Source organism: Tachypleus tridentatus, chromosome 11 (assembly GCF_004210375.1).
Source record: "Tachypleus tridentatus isolate NWPU-2018 chromosome 11, ASM421037v1, whole genome shotgun sequence".
Classification (NCBI taxonomy): domain Eukaryota; kingdom Metazoa; phylum Arthropoda; class Merostomata; order Xiphosura; family Limulidae; genus Tachypleus; species Tachypleus tridentatus.
The window spans coordinates 53,668,352-53,687,089 of NC_134835.1; positions in this window are offsets into that span (position 1 = coordinate 53,668,352).

Consider the following 18,738-nt stretch of genomic DNA (forward strand, 5'->3'; position numbering starts at 1 on the left):
CTAGTAAAATAACAAGTAAAATCAGATTAGAACCATAATGATTATCTGATGTTTATATTATAATATATTTGATTATTTTCTTACTCAGTATGCTCCTTTGCCGAGTCAAAGCACCTGACATTTATCAAGTAAAATATAATAAGTCTAGCTGATTATGTGGTACTTAAATAGAAAATAATCCGTAACAGTGGAATACCATCTGGTGACTAGCATTGAAAAATCAGTTAACGAACAAGCATATGGTTCGGTTCCTGTTAAACAAATCATGTTCTGGCTATTTCAAAAGAAATTTTGTTTGCTTTTTGAATTTTGCGCAAAGCTACACAAGGGCTATCTGCGATAGCCGTCCCTAATTTAGCATTGCAAGACTAGAGAGAAGGCAGTTAGTCATCACCACCCACAACCAGCTCTTGGGCTACTCTTTTACCAACGAATTGGGATTGATCGTCACATTATAATACCTCCACGACTGAAAGGGTGAGCGTTGGTGTGACGAGGATTCAAACCCGCAACTCTCGGATTACAAGTCGAGTGCCTTAACCACCTTGCTATGCCGGGCCTCAACAGAAAGTAAAAACTTATGATATATTGCTTTTGTTAAACCAAGAAAACAAAATCGTGCCTTGAATTAATTGTGTAGTGCAATTAATACATTTCATGGATTTGCAACTGAGATTATATATATGATATATTATAGATAAACAAGTAAAAATACTGTTATCTTAATTTAATACTATAGAGTATTTGTATTGTGAGTTAATGTCAAAGTTGTCCTTAATTTTGAATAATTGCACAGACGGAAGGAAAACAGCCACCATTCATGTTAAGGTAAGTACTATCACTCTTAATGTGCGGGATATATTTCGTGATATTACACAAGTTCGAACCCATTTCGCTACTTCCAACAGTTAGAGTTCTACCACAAGATTTCATATAAATTAATGACAAGTTTTTTAGCCCAACCTATACACATATCGCAGTTTTAATACTTGAGGACCATTAACATTTCAATCGACTATAAAATTTCCAGTTTCGAGGTTTAATTATCTACATTTTCAAATACAGCTTTATACACTCATAGAAATGTTACAACTGTTTATAAGTATGGAATATGAAACATGGTATACCAAAGTTATTAATGCAGACGTTCAGCTATATTACCCGTATTTTTTGGCTGTATGTATATATAGATTCTAGCTTTAATGAAAAAGAGAAGAACAACAATAGAATAATTTAATTATCAGTCATTTTATACAACATATTTTTCCAGAGTATGAGAACAATCGAGCTTCATTGCTAAACTAGCTAAACATTTACAAGTGTATGAGTGGAATTTGGAGTTAAATACTGGTATCTATTTGTGAACGACTATATACAACAGCCAAATAGTGTCGATTTATTTGCACGATGATAGAAACCAATGTTTAATTTTTTTAATGACTTGTGGCGGTGGGTGTTACTAAGTGGCTGCCTTTTCTTTGGTAAGTAGTTCAGTTATATCTGAATCCAATGTACCTCTGACCTAGCCGTTTAGCTTAAATGTATATAAGGTATATCTCAAGATAAAAATAACAATACGCAAGAAAAAAAAGCATTCTTTAGTCATATTTGATTTAATGATTATTTGTTATACCAGAACTATGTGAAATAGATTCTTTGTTAGATTCTCCGTTACAACAGTGTTTATATTAAGGAAGCTATGACAATGGATTGTTTTTATTTGTTTGTTTTTAATTTCACGCAAACCTACATAAGGGCTATCTGTGCTAGCCGTTCCTAATTTAGCAGTGTGAGACTAAAAGGAAGGCAACTAGTCATCATCACCCACCGCCAACTTTTGGGCTACTTTTTTATCAAAGAATAGTGTGACTGATCGTAACTTATAACGCCCTCACAGCTGAAAGGGCCAACATGTCTTGATGTGACGGTTGTTCAAACCTGCAACCCACGTATTACGAGCGCCCTAACTGCCTGGCCATGCTAAAGTTATTGAAACTATAAAATTGGATAAAGTTATGGAAGCTATGATATTAGATAAAGGTATGAAAGCTATTATATTAAATAACGTTAAGGAAACTCTGACATTAAATAAAAGTTTCGAAGATTCCAACTATGTGTTCATAGTTACATTCGTATACTGACACTGACTAGCTCAGCATATTCGATTTATAAAATTTAATAACTATAAGTATCCATGTTCACGGCAACAGTTAATTATTTTATTATATTGCCTGTAATATGACTTGCTACGCTAAATACGGGGTTTCGATACCCGTGTTGGGGCAAACATAGATAACTTTGAACAAAACGTCAAACAAACATGTATTATAAACTGAACTATATATCGGCGAATCAACGGTTTGCATATAACGAAAAAAAATCACACTCCGCACTTTGTGATCGAGGATGAGTTATAAGAATAGCAATCAAAACCATTACTCAGTCTGACAAGAGTAACTCAAGAATTGTATATTAACGGTGCTGACTAATTGAATTCCCTCTGATCTGTCACTTCGAAAATTAGGAACGACTTGTCTCTCGAAGCGAAATTCAACAATAAATAGACACATACACATATAATGAACAAACAACAATGGTAAAATGCCCAGTATGGAGGAATAATTTATAAGTTTCACTTTAAATTAAGTAGTTTTAGCCATATTAACTTTGTTTGTTTGTCACTGATATTCTGCTTAAATTATCTATTGAGAGTATACCTTGTATATAAAAGTTAAATGTGTAAGTGAAAAGTCACAACACCGTCTCTATCGCTGAACTTAGAAGTATATATGAGTATATATATATTTTTAAATGTATGTATGTATTTTGATTTGTCGATCACTGGTATAATATTTTTTATGTGTGAAAATATTAAATACAGTAGAAAAAAGGATGAAAATTCCATTCTGTTACAATTAAAGTTAAGTCTAGTGTTAACTTTAACCTACAAAATTTTATCTCTATCGTCGTCGCAGAACAGATTCGCCCTTTCAGCCGTGGATATATTACAATGTGTCGATTAATCCCACCATTCTGTGGTGAAAAAGTAGTCCAAGAGCAGATGGTGGATGGTGTTTACTAGCTACCTTCCTTCTAGTGTACGGATGAATAGCGCAGATAGTCTTCGTGTAGCTTTGTGCAAAATTTAATTAAAAACACATTAATTAAATGTTTTATTAAATAAAAGAAATACCTTGTCAGACTTGGTTTCAAATAGAAGAATATGGTGCACCTTTTTTCACTTATGGCTAACAAATTTACTCTTGAGTAAAAATAATTGTAAAAAATTATTTATTACTTACTCTTATTTCTTTGTTTTGAATTTCGCGCAAAGCTACACGAAGGCCATCTGCGCTCGCCATTTCTAATTTAGCAGTGTAAGACTAGAGGGAAGGCACCTAGTCATCACCACCCACCGCCAGCGCTTGTGATATTCTGTTATCAACGGATAGTGGGATTAACCGTAACATTATAACACCACCATGGTTGAAATGGCGAGCATGTTTGCTGTGAATTGGATTCGAACCTGTTATTACTTACTCTAAATCAACACAGAACGATAGGAACAATTAATTTACAAACAAGGAAGAAAACTTATAACTGAGAGAGCAGATGGATGAACAAACAGGTGACTGGACAAAAGAGATAGATATACAGATTTTATAGATACAGTAAAATAACAATGATAAAGGAGATAGGTGAGACAAGGGGAATAATATACTTTACAACAAAACAAAATGTGTGACACGAGAAAGGATAATGTAATAACTAAACTAATTAATAGAAAATAGTCCATATAGAAAAATTACTAATAAATAAATAAAGAAATACCCTAACATAAAAGAACAAGAAATGTGGCAGGAAAAACTCATGTAGTTCAGAACACAGTGAAGCCGATTTGAGAGAAATAATTAAAAGTTAATGAAAGCTAAGATGAACAATTAAATATTTTTATTAGAAAATATGTACGCCAATTTTAACTTCTGGGCCCGGCATAGCCAGATGGTTATAGGGCTTGACTCATAATCTGAGGGTCGCGGGTTCTAATCCCCGTCACACCAAACATGCTCACCCTTTAGGCCGTAGAGACGTTATAATGTTACGGTCAATCACACTATTCCTTGGTAAAAAAAGTAGCCCAAAAGTTAGCGGTGCGTGGCAATGACTATCTGTCTTCCCTCTAGTCTTACACTGCTAAATTAGGGACGGCTAGCGCAGATACCTTTTGTGTAGCTTTGCGCGAAATTCAAAAACAAACTAACAAACTAAGCTTCTGTCGAGTACTTTGTTGGAGTACTTTCAAAAAAAACCTATTCGATCTCAAGACAGAAAAGACAAATCATTATACCTAATTGCTCCAAGGAACTAGTTTATCTTGTGCGAAATTTTATAATCTAAAGCCTAATTGAAATGTTATATATTTTTTTTAATTTTAGCATATGCTAACTTCTTCTATACAAGTTCAATATTATGCCACCAAGTGGCGCTACGAACAATTGTTGTTAAATATTTTATTTAACTACATAGTTTCTGCATGCTAAATGCACCAAACGTACGAATATTTTTAAAATTATGCAAATAAAAGTTGAGAAAAATATCCAACTTTAAGGAAAAAAATGAGAGTGTACGAATGTTCGATTCCTATTCTCTATCATTGAATTAATACTTTCAAAGCGTTGATTATTTTGGGGTAAACCGTTCTTTCATTATACAGTGTGTTTGAAAAGTCACTGTGCACTTATATATTTATTAACAGACAAAACTGCACAGTGACTTTCCGAACACCCTGTATAATTACGCTTTTATGCCTAATATATTCTATAGCATGTACTTTTAATTTGCCCAAGAAACGAAACTATTTCAAGCAAATTATAATTTTGTTATTTCTTTATCTTAATAATAGTAATTTAATTTATTCTAGTTGTCGTAAGCAAGAATGTTCCAGAAGATAAGCATTAAAGCGTATGATGTAGAACAAAATTCAGGCTTGTCGTAAAAAGTCGACACTAGGGGTCGAAACAGGGTACCTTTTATTCTACGAGCAGGAGTCTTTCAATATAACAAATTTATTTCACTGCATATAATTAAGAGTCGGAAGTTGTAATTAGGAGTAATTTCGTTTACACTGAGGCACGTGAAACTACACCGATTATAAATAATCTTGAAACAAAACCACCTTCACCAAGCTCTTGCATGACAAAGAAAAGTTTGTTCTCGGGCGATGATAAAAAAGAAATTCCAAGAGGCGCCTTTTAGCACATGTAAATTTATTCCAAAGTTAAACGGGTGTTCTAATGCGCTAGGCATCTGTCCATTTTGACTTGCTAATATGAAGCACAAACGCTGCCGCCTTGAAACGCTGTGAATTACACAGTTCAACCCACTTAAAACATCATGTATGCTAGCTCCTCCATATCTCAACCCGCCTGGCTGTTGAAGTATATAGGTATAATTATAAGGTATGTGATGGAAAGCAGACACAATAAGAGCCTCACGTGTGCAAATACAAAGATAACGAAAACCGCTACAATAATAAAACTTGGTAAACGTTGGCTGAAGTAAGATGAAAAAGCATATAAATAAATACCTAAAATCATTTGAAAAAGGAATAAGGAAATTCTTTTGAGTGAAGATAGCCAATAACATGTACAGTGAAAATGATTTAAACTTTTAAAATTCTAAATGTGAAGTAAATCAACTGATCTGCTTATATTACGAATACTAATAAGACAATAAAAATTGAGCAAAGGCGTCACAATAGTTTACGAAACGTTTTTTTACAATCCCATCTACCTTGAATGTATGAACAACCCAAGTTAAATTGTCTTACAGATAGTACTCAAAATGTTTCTTCGTCAGGTAATACGTATTTATTGGCATATAGATATCAATAGCCCAGATAAACTGTATATATAGCATGACATTACGTGCTATCTAAACTTACATTTCAGCACTTTACTATCTTGAAATATGCATAGTGAACGTGACTTTATCTTGCTATAACAGAATACTACATCGGTTCGTTACTTCTATAATTAATAGGAAGTGAAACGTAAAAAAGCCTTGCAAAATAAACAACAATAACAGTCTTGTTGCGGTATTTACGAAACATATTAAAAACTATATAAATATTTTGTGTTTGACATCACATAACAATATGATTTGATTTTCGACACGGGGAAGATTAAAATAAAGCGAGAAGCTAAGCCTACTCTTAGTTTGTCATATGTTACTGAGACAGAAAATTCCGTGAAATACCAATTCATAACATTGCTGAAACGCAATCTATGTACATAATGTTTGAACTGTTCTTCACGTATCAAACTGTTACAGAAATGTAATTATTTTCCAACACCACAATTTTTATTCGTCACTATTGTCACATTAGTTTTACTTCCACAATTTCTTTTAACTTTTTATAGTAAATCGTTTGAAGTGCAGGCTGCCCACAGTTCAAGTAAAGTCCGAATGTGCCAAAACATCCAAACAGCTTGGTGGAAAAAAAAAACATTTAAAGTTCCACGAGAAACAAAAATCACACAAGGTAAAAGTAACTTACTATTGTTATATTTGGTACAAAAATTATGACCAACAAAAACATTGGACTCCGCTTGTGTGGTGTGCAGTTGGCACATTTGGATTGACGCAATACTAAATATTAAGAGAGTAAGTATGCCATTTGCATTTCCCATGATATGTCATCACTCTAAAGACAATCTAACTGGTTCTTATTTTTGTATGAATATTCAGAAAAAGTACAAAAACTACTATATAAAAATTGTATCTGCAATTTAACTAGTACATTGGTTTTCGAGTGCCACATCCACCAATGAATTGTAAAACAGAAGTTATCCTGCGAAGAAGATAATGAATCAACTTCACCCTCTTCACCCAGCAATTCTATTCCTGTGACACCTCAACGTAAACTGCTTCATCTAATCACACAAGAAGAGTTAAATGAGTTGATTCATGAGTTGTCTCTATCAAAACAGAATTAGAAACTTCATGGCTCTAATTTACAGCAATGGAATTTATTAGCTCCAAGAACAAGAGTTTCAGTTTACTAAACTCACCATCATAATCTTGCTTCTCGTTACAGCATACAAGATATTTTGTGTTTCTGTACAAATGGAAGAATTAGGTACTGAACATGGTTCATCTAAAGTTAGACTGGAAGCTGTACTTTTACACAATAGGAACACTATGCTAACGATTCCTATGGCTAATGCTGTGTAGATTAAATAAAAAATTATCAAACATGCAGATTATACTTCAGTTCGTCAAATATGATCATCATATTGAAACGTATATGTGGTGATCTGAAAGTAATTGCACTCCTGTAAGGTCTAGAAAGTGTGTATACCAAATATTGTTGCCTTTTGTGTCTCTGGGACAGTCGAGATGATACAAGTAATTTAAAAAAACAACAACGAGTGGCCAATGATAGAGAATTACATACCAGAGAAGTAGAATATCAAATATCAACCTTTAGTGAATCCTCAAAATGTATTTATTGTCCCAACTTCATATTAAACTGGGACTCATGAAGATGTTTGTAACAAAAACAACGAGTGACCAGTGATAGAGAATTACATACCAGAGAAATAGAATATCAAGTATCAACCTTTAGTGAATCCTCAAAATGTATTTATTGTCCCCACTTTATGAAGATGTTTGTAAAAGGAATGAGCAAAAATAGTAATGGTGTCCGATATCTGTCTGACAAGTTTCCAAAAACGTGTGAATCAAAATGAAAGAGGCATCTTTCTTTGGCCAAAGATTCGGAAAGTCCTGATAGATGATGCTTTTGAAACTATTCCATCAGACAGAACTTGTTACCTGGAAATCATTTAAACTGGTTATTAAATATTTCTTAAGCAATCACAGAGACGAAAACTATGCTATGATAATTGATTGGTGATATGTTCAAAACGTACAATCAAATGAAGTCTAGTTTGTCACTAAAAATGCATTTCTTACTTCCTATTTAGACTTCTTCCCAAATGATCTAAATGCAGTGAGCGATAAGCGTGGTGAGCGCTTCCACCAAGATATTTCTATAGTGCAACAGCGATATCAAGGACGATACAATCCCACCATGATGGTAGATAACTGTTGACTTTCACAGCGTGAAACTGAGAACAGATACAAAAGATGCAACAAGTGAAGAAGATATTTTGTAATAAAGAATAATAACATGATGAAAGTTTGAACACAGACCGAATGTATTTTCAGCATTAACCTTTATTACACTCATTGCTTTTTTTAGCTGATTTTGGTATCAAGTTTTGTTTTGAAACTTCTAAATGCAATTTCCAATGAATAAATAAAGTTAAAGAAACGGTTGTCATTTTCACAATATATAAGAATATTTTGAATAAATATACCAAAACTCGAAAACTGATGCTGATCACTAATTTTTTTTCCAGTAGCAAAGAAAAATCTAGACGTTTATTCCTGCATTGTACTTGCGCAAAATGTGCACAATTAATTAAAAAAATTATAGGTGTACCAAAAATGACAAGAAGAAAATTTTACAAGATTAGCCGAAATTTCTTAAAAACCAACAAAGTAAACTTTCTGTAAACTATCAAAAAAATAAAAGACGTACTCATGAGTTGATTCATGTTGTACCGTGGTAATAAACTAATAAAGTTCATAACATATCATAGATTGGAATAGAAAACGTATTTTTTAAATTATAGTGTTATATTTTCAGGGTCGAACCGTAAAGGAAATATTCAAGAGTTTTTGTGTCCCGGTGAAATAATTGTAAGTATAAATTTTCAACTCTTAAAATCCAGGGTTCGATTCCTCGCGGTGAAGACAGAAATTGTCTAATGTGACTTCAAATGAACCAACTAACCAACAATTACATGAAAATTTATTTTGATTTATATCATTTACTTCCGTACACTACTTTAAATAAAACATTAGGAAGCACATAATAATTATTAGCTTGGTCACATTTCTAGCAACAGATATTATATAAATAAGTTTAATACAAATGTTGTAAATTTTCAGTGGCTCACTGGTAAGTCTGAGAGCTTTCAACTCTAATAATAGGGATCTGATACTCGCTGAAAACGGATCGCACACATTAGCGACTAGTTTTGCGTTTAATAACCAAGAAATACATATCTACGATTTATAAATTCTATTATCTAAACTTTTTTATTATGCATTATGCATTAATTGTTAGAACTCAGTATACCTTTTGCTGTTTTCAGACACATTAACGAATATTACATTACATGTGTGCTTTCAGTAATTAGATTTTGTTATACTTAAACAAATGCAGCATACACTTCAGATAAACTGAAGAAGTTAGTTTTTCTACAACTTAGCAATTAAACGATCTGATACATGTGGTGATTTAAAAAAAATAAATTTGAAAAACTTTAAAATATAACAGAATATAGAAATGTTTCAGTGATACTTTCAAAGGTTTTTTAGAGATTATTCAGTTTTAAATATCTATATGGATAAAGAACACATCGTAAAAGAATTTGATAACTCCAGAAAAGTAACTGAGACTTATATGCCCTTATCAGCATTATGTGCCTTATTAGAACCTGATCTCAAAATACTTATTTCTTTGTCTTCAATTATATCGACATTGGTGAGACTTTTCAAGAGATATGTCTTACGGTAAGGATACTTGTTAGTCCTTATTGTATTAAAAATAAAAAACTATGCATGGTTGAGCAATTCCACATTAGATTAATCCAACTTTTTAAGCTGTTATGAAGTAACATATTGGTTTTGGACATCAGTTTGGGATTTCAGACTATATTACTTTATTAGCAATTTTTCTTTAAATTCTGCTTCCAGAATTGTCTTAGTTACTTTATTTCTTGCGTTAATGTGTTTTTCTTAGTTTTTAACACACTGATTGACGTTTATTTATTCATGCATATCGCTTTCTTTAAGATTGATAACGAAGTGAACGTGTGTTAATAGATTTATTAATTCAATACTCAAAGAAATTCTATAACTCAAGAACATTTTCTCAGCATATCTTACTCTAATGGTATTAAGATTTCTTTATTGGTTATATCTTAGCTAGTGAAATTCATTTAGCTCAATATCATATTTATAAATTTAGGCAGTGTTCTGTTAAGTCCTATAATATCCACCTTTTTCCTGAAGTTGCTTGTACCTCGTTTATTTTATTAGACAGAAATACATGAAAACATTAATGTTCAGGATACTTACTTACGGGACTACCAATCTGTCTACGACAGTCAGTAAAAGTTATGTGTGTATAATTTCCCTGATAAATATAGTTTGATCATTTTAAGTAATGACAATTTTATTGTCAAAGTGACCATTCACGTAATTATATTTATTTCTGGCATGCTTATCTATGGTGCATTAAACTTGACCAAAGTGACAAGTTTAGGTTCTCAGTAAAACGATATTTATCCTTTATAGCTTAAGCGCCTAGGTTACTTTATCCCACTCTTTATTTCTAAACTGATTTACCTGTCCTATTTATTACTTATTTTAGGTTTCTCTTTTTATATGGCTTTAATATGTATGCATGTCAAAATTTATTGGATTTTTCATATAAGTTATCAAATTCTTTCTAATGTTATAGTACATGGTGCTAATAATAATAAAAAAACAAAATAGCATACGAGACATTTCCATATAATGTTTCTTGTAATTTTAAATATAGTAATGCTGGTTGAACCAATTAATTATTCTAAGCTTTAGGCTAAAACAAATGGTAATACAACAAATATTTGAAATGCTTATAAAAATATAATAATATGATGTAACTAAATATAGTAATTGTAACCTTAAACTGATTTATTTTTCTTTTAAGTAATTAAAAAGAAATGTGAGGTTTTACTGCTTCAATTTGTTGTGGTTAGAGGCTTTAAATAATATTGTATTAAAGCTGATCTGCGGATGTGATTTTGTTTTCAATCAATGAAAGGTAATGTTTGATATGTTAACTGATTCTTCATTATCATGCTATATCTGACGTAGTTTTGATAAAGCTTCTTGTGTGCACTGCTCAAGCACTATTCCACAAAATGGATACAGAGGTTTGACTGTTGAGTTTCCTCTTTACGTGTCCCTTTCTCTGTATATTCAATATGATTAGTTACATAAAATATGACCATTTCTGTCTCTACCAATGCTTGTTTATGAATATAACCTTATTCTTAGGGATGCTTTAATTAACTATTAGAATGTATAAGGTAAATTAAGAAACTTCAATCTTTCTGTACACTTACTGACATTTACCTTGAGGGGCGGTAAATGTGACATAATTGTCTTACTTTAACTAGTTGTAAGACAAGGCCTATACCAACTAGTTTTTAAAGGTGAAAAGTTTGTTGCCATTCACAAACAAGTATTGGTAGATTTTTGTGTCATAGAAAAAAATAAATATATCATTGTCAACCAAACTTTCTATGCATATTTTGCAAATATATTTGGATACATTGTAACGGAGTTTATTATGCACACAGAATGGCATAAGAAAAATTTAAAGTACTATAAAAACTTTTACAGAACTCACATTTTACTTCATAAGCGCGAAAATATTTTCCTCAAGGATAATAGAATATCAATAGAATAAGAAATCCATCACTGGTTGAAAAGTATGGTAACTAACAGTGTCTTCTATTGATCGAATTTTCATATTGAACTTATTTTGTATTTAATTTTGAGTTGCAGGCAAAAACAAAGAAACGTCACATGTTATTTTGTTAAACACGTTACACATTCAAGAAATGTAATTAGCTACTTCGTTCAACTATTTTACTTTTTATATTTATAGGTGCTGCTAAGATATGTCTCCTTAGGGTACCAAAAGATAGTAAAACCAAGTTTAAACTAAAACGATAAATAAAGTACATAAATGGAATTTCAATGAAAATCCTTTGGGTTCTTTTGGTAATAATGTTTCTTCTTTTGAGCAAAAGTACAAGCAAAAAGCTCTTGAATCATTAAACAATGAAACAGATACTATAAACGCTTTCTCAAAATAGACCTTATATAACAATAAACCATATGAGTCAAATACTTTCTTAAAGGAGACTTTCATAAAACAACAAATCCTATTATTCAATCACTCTCTTAACCCTTAAATAGCGGGAATCTTGTAGGTCGCAGCATCAATTGATGATGGTCACCGTTTAAGGGTTAAAATAGCCCTTCACAAAATAACAGCTCAAACAATCCAAAAACTTTTATAAAATCACATTCCGGATAATTCAACTATCTCCTCAACGTAGACCTCCACATGATAATAAACCCGATAATCCAAACATTTCCTTAAAGTAGACCTTCATAAAACAAGAAATCCGATTATCCAGCCATTCCCTTGAAATATCCCTTCACCAAATTACATATCCACTAATTCAAACACTTTTACGAGGTAGACCTTCATAAAATAATATAAATTAATTTATTGCCTTTGTTCTTAGTGTTTGGAGCATGAAAAAAACACACAACAAATTACACTTCCCTTAATAATAACAATCATCTTGTACTTGTCAACCGTGTAGAAAACTGGTTTTTACCAACCAGAAGTCGCCTTGTTTTTGGCATTTAGTTTAACGAATCTTGTTCAAAACATATTTATTTATTTATATAAGAAAGTCATATGTTTTATTTGTTTAGCCATCTTTATAAAGATGAATTAGAATTCAACTTTGGTTTAAGTTTCATTATTTTCTTCATGGGTAATGTCCTTGATTTTTATATCTTGCTTATTGTTGGGACAAAATACTAATTGGTAAATGAAAAGAGCTTTAAAATGATTTGTAATTACAATAACGAGCAAAATGTAAGAATCAAATAGATTCTTATCTTTGAGAAAATATATAGCTCCAGTAACAAGTAAGATGTAAGAATCAAATAGATTTTTATCTTTGAGGTAATATGTAGCTACAATAACAAGTAAAATGTAAGAATCAGAGAAACTCTAGCAATAAAGAAATGTGTTTAGTCATAAAGAATATCTGTGAATATAATGTGTTTTGTTGAACTATATGTCCACTGTATAATTCTATCTAGGCAATTCCAGTTACATAGTTTTTGAAATTTAGAAAAATACACCTGACTATACCATTTTAATTTTGTAACAGTACATTTTATTAACTAATTGGTTCTGTGCAGTTTAAGAGATAGCAATGTATTTACACAACAACACAACTACAAGTTGTTGTCTTAAAAAACTTGCAGTTAAAAAGTAACATATTTCTATTTATTCTTTTACTATGTGTATTTCTTATGGTACGAACGCCTTTTTATAGCTGGCGAAACAGAGTTATAAATAATTTACTTTTATATTTTTAACACTGCGTTCTAAATCTAGACCCACGGAAATTTTCAAGAATTACAAGACTGTCTACTAATAGAGTTGCAACCACAAATAATAAACTTTACTGATACATAAAATATTTATATTTATTTTGGATATTCACACAAGGCTACAAGGATTATTTTCGTTATTCATCCCTGAAATATAATGATAGAATAGATGAATACTCTAATCGAATAGTAAAATTTGATCGTCGCACCACTGATCTTAGATAACAGGACACAAACAATAGACCCTTGAATTGATTCATAGAATAGTATAATTTTTCATGAAATAAGACCAAACGTTTTCAGTTACAAATCATTAAATAATTTTATATATGTTGCTTCATAAACTAGTTTCAAATATATAATTAACAGGTTATGATTACAGTTTAAAGCTTGACGTGAAAAGGTTTTATTACACAACCAATTTTTCTTAATGATATTCTATGGTATACTTTGGACATACATTTATAGAAACATAATGTAATTTGCAAATAAGTAAACAAATAATTTTAGAGATGCATTTGACCAGCATTCTGACTTCACATACACGATATACGGACAAAGAACTTATTGGTCACATAGAAATCTCTAATTGATTTCGAATGGTTATTTCATCATGGGAAATATTATATGCTGCGTATCAACCTAACATGAGAGAAGGACAATTATTAATCATAATTTTTATTGAAACTAATTATAAGAAGTAACAAAACGTTAAATAAACAGCAAGCAACATTTAAAGTAGTGTGTGTGCCTACGATCATTATAAGTACCGACTATTTTTTACGGAACTATAAAACTCTAAGAGCAATTGTAAACGTGATGGCTGTCTGGTCGTTTTAAAGAGAAAAGCACTTTTGATAGCGATAACATAAAATGCAATTTGGTGAAACTTAATATTTAGTTCAAGGTGATGTATAAAAATTGAAACATCTGCTCTCTCATTAAATATCATGGGAAAGTGAGTATGACTACGTGTTAATAAAATCACTTCAAAGTCAAAATATTAAGAATCAAATTTCCATTAGCTTTAAACTAAGGTAACTTGGTACTGTTTCACGTTTATTGATATGTTTTTATTTTTTAGTTCGGTTGTATACGTGCTATGTTATTGTGCAATTACATATATTATATGTGTGCTTAAACGTATAATATTTAAGCTACCTATTCGACACAATATTAATGTCAAAAACTTGAATATAACCTTTCTAGTCTTTAAATATATTTTTTTGAAATTATTCAGTATTAAATTGTATTAAAAATAACTAAACTAAATAAGTAATTAACTAATTAAGCGGTAAGTCTGCTGACTTGTGAATCTAAAAATTAAGTTTCAACACCGGTAGTGAGCGTGGCGCATATAGCTTATTGTGTAGGTTTGGATTTAACAACAAGCAGAAACAAAGGTACAGAAACGTTCTATCTCTTTTGAACATTTTATAAAAGAATAATGAAAAAAAGTACTTTGAACACGGAGTAAACAATGTTTTGATCCCAAAATAGTCTAGTTAATACATGTACATAAAATAGTTAGAAGGAAACACGTGTTTTAAAACGCATAGGAAAATGTGGGACGGAAAGTAAAATTCATACCTCTTAGTGTTCTTGAAAAATGCGCCAAAGTAAACTTACTCAGCCAATTAAAAGTGCAGGCTCAGTTTCACAGAAAACAATGACGCAAGTTGATAACATGGAGAAAACTGAGAAGTAATATGTGTACTCGGTAACAATAAACGGATGTTTTCGTCTTAAAATACACAACGTTTATAAATATTTTTGATTTCGGGGGGCAACTAAGATAAAAACGAATCAGAACAAAATAAACAGTTCTGTTTCTTTCTTTACTTAACGCTGACAGAACGAGAAACAGACGGTTATCATAAATATAAATATGTATATCTGCGACGAAAACCTGAGGCGACGTTCAGTCTCTGAGTCTAAACAAAGAAGAAAAAGTAAATTGAAAACGTACGACGGGTTTCTCCAAAGACATCCCGCCTCCTTGAGAAATGATTCCGATCTCTAACGCCTCCTTTCCGCGAACTTCTTTGGGCAACATGCCGGTGGCCATGTTCCGCTTTGCCTGCTATCTCATTAGTGTGCACCATGATTGTTTCTTTTTTCTCTTTCTAACAGGAGATTTATGAATATAAAATAAACATACTCAGAACATCGTGACGGCGGTGAATTTTAACCCTATGATTAGGGACGGCAAATAAGCTTCGGTGCGGCCTCTGGAGCTAAATCAGGCGGCGTAGGAAACAAGTCTACTTCTCGCTTCAAAACAACATTGTTTAGAATTGAAACATTACAAATACAAGTGTTTAAGCTAATATATGCTAATATAGAGCGTCCCATGGTCCATTTCATACGTTTTTTGTTGTTTTTTTTTCGTAAAAAAATAACACCCTAAGGCATGCTAACATAGACGTAGGCCTTGGTTGGCTCGCCACTTCTAGTGTTTGGTCATTAAATATGTGGTGAAGGGTTATAAACCTATAGCGCAACAGGCGGGTCATAGCACTGAATTTGCTCTCGAAATACAAAACGCAAGTGAGAGTTCGATATATATAAAACTGTAATTCTGTATAATTTATCTAGTTACTTTCTTAATAATACATTTCCTTTTTTGGCATTGTGTATGAACGTCTTATTTGATATATAATTTTACTTGGCATATTAAATTATCGTGTATTTTGACTTTACTGAATATTAAATAAAAAACTTATATTTTAAAAAAGTCTGAGAAAAGACAGAAACACTTGCGATGTTGTAAACTAGCAGGGAACTTATAACGCTAAAACGAAAGTATGAGGATTGGAAGGTTCAACAAGGTTCACGTAAAAATGGCTTACAGTGTTTTGTCAAGATAGGGTAATTTATGACTTTAATAATAATCCATCAGTTCAACGATTTGAAGAAACATTATTTTAGTTGTAGGTATAACTGTCGCATTTCTTAATTATCATTAAAAAGTAAGAAAAATTAGGCATATTTTTAACTAATTTGATTACATGTTTACATGTAATTTCTTGAGATATTTTCAATCCCTAAGTACTTATTTATTTAACCAAAATGTATTTGCAAAAGAAGGTAAAACAAAAGTACTGATATAAAATAATCACGTGCTGTTATTCTTTTCTTCACATAATTAGTAAAATTAAAGATGATGTTATCAGTTTTGTTAATTAAAAATATTTGTTATGTGTTACGAATTCGGTTTAATTTAATTTAAGCAGCTGATTAATTTTTCATTGGATTAATTGGCTTTCTTATCAACTGAATAATATCTTCTCAAAATTTTCATAAACAGTGCTTCTTCATTTTCTAAATTAAAGTTGAAAGACCAAACATTGTTCGAAAAATTATAGCAACACCTTAGCTATAAATTCAATTTATCAATTACTATATTTAAAAATAAAAATATATTAAATTAAGACAGCTTAAAATAATTTCATTGAAAAAACGAAGTCACTAATTTGAGTTTAATTTTGTTGAAATTCTAACGTAAGCTTATATAAGTATAAAACTTACATCTTATTGTAGATTGTTACTAACTTCGGTTCATTACTCAAGTGTGTTAACCTTGGTCCTTGTATGCCATTATTCTCTTTAAAACTGTAATATTGATTTTCGTGATACATAAAAACTGCTGTATAATATTTTACATGTAGACAAATCCTTAATTTATGTAATAAAATACACGTACGTTTTACAGTAAGCAATTCCTGATGTTTAAGAATACAATGACACAGATGGAGGCATTTAACACAATGATTTTTTTTTCAAATATCCCGGATTCCAAATAATAATAATAATTATGTGCTAATGATATATCATAGTCAGTTAAACCAAGTAATTTATTTGGAAAATATGTTGTACAATGATACACTTTATCTTTTGTTTTTACTCAAAATGTAAATAGCCTTATGTCACAAATATGTAATGAGAATTAAAACTTTCTGCTAAAAGATACGCAGATGCATCAATAGAAATATGACAGTGATTAAAACATTATTGTTTTAAATAAATATTGTACCTTTGGTTATTGTAGTTGTATTTATTACAAACATTAAACGTTGCTAAAACATCTGAAGTTAAACCTATTTTACCTTTGGAAACAAATCATTAACATAATACTAAATTAATTATTTATGTCGTTACTATTCTAATATGTTTTTCAGCTCACGTAATTCTGTAATGTTTATTAGCAGTCAGTGTTATTGTATGATACTGTACGTCGAGTAATTTGAATGATTATTGATAGCTACTTTACGATCTCAGTGAGAAATAACGTAGCATTACTAGCAATGAATAATTCAGAATATGATCTGTAGATAATTTAAGTTTATAGGATTCAATAATTTACAAGTGAACATAATGTAGTACTAGTTTTCTTTCATGGGTATTACAAGACGACACTCGATAATATTGTATCATTTTCAGAGTTTGGATGAGATTTCAACAGTTTCATTAACATTTGTGATGAAAAGTATTCAATAAGTGTTAAATGGAATTAGATAATATTAGTTTTAGCGACTACAAAGCAACAAGCCACAAAATATCACAGAAACTATAATCATTTAATAACAGGAAAAAAAAATGTTATTCGCTTCCCACATATGCCTCAGGCAAAAGTTAAAAAGCAACCGTCATTATGTAAATGAAAAAAATATAAATTAGGTTACAGCAGTAAAATTGTTGAGAGATTCCATTGCAAAGGTCACGTCTTTTTTTTATCTGATTGAAGTTAACTAACACGACCACTTTTGGTAAGTTTTGTAGATTAAAGAAGAAAACATTGTGGTTCTCGTTCTGTGTAATTAGAAGTAGTGCGTGTGTAGGTCTTATATCTCGTTATGTGTTGTCGAAAGGAAAAACGTTAACTTTATCGTGTATTGGAATCATAAATCTTAACACAAAATAGTGCACGTCCACTGTACATGTTCCATCCATAATAAAGAAACATTACACATAGAGTCATCTGTATGAAACTGGCTCGAAGACAAACACGCGTGAAGTCACATTTTGTAAAATAGGCATAAACGTAGCGACTTCACTAAAAGATTATCAACATGTACCACACCAAGAGTTAATAAACAAATAGTAAATTTTATTATGGAAATATTCATTACAGTGTCAGGCATAGTTGTCTGCAAGTATTTAAATGATTGTATAATACTTCCAATATACGCATTAATATATCTATTATGCATTCTGTCACCCTAAAATACGCTTATAGGTTCGTAAGAAAATGCATGGGTAGAATTTCAGAGTATGATCACATTTACTGACAATGCTACAAGAATGAGCATTTCACTTTGTTCAGGTACCTATGAGTTTTGTGTTATATATTGTTCAAGGAAAGTAAGAGAGAAATGGGTAACTTTTTTTTCAAGTATA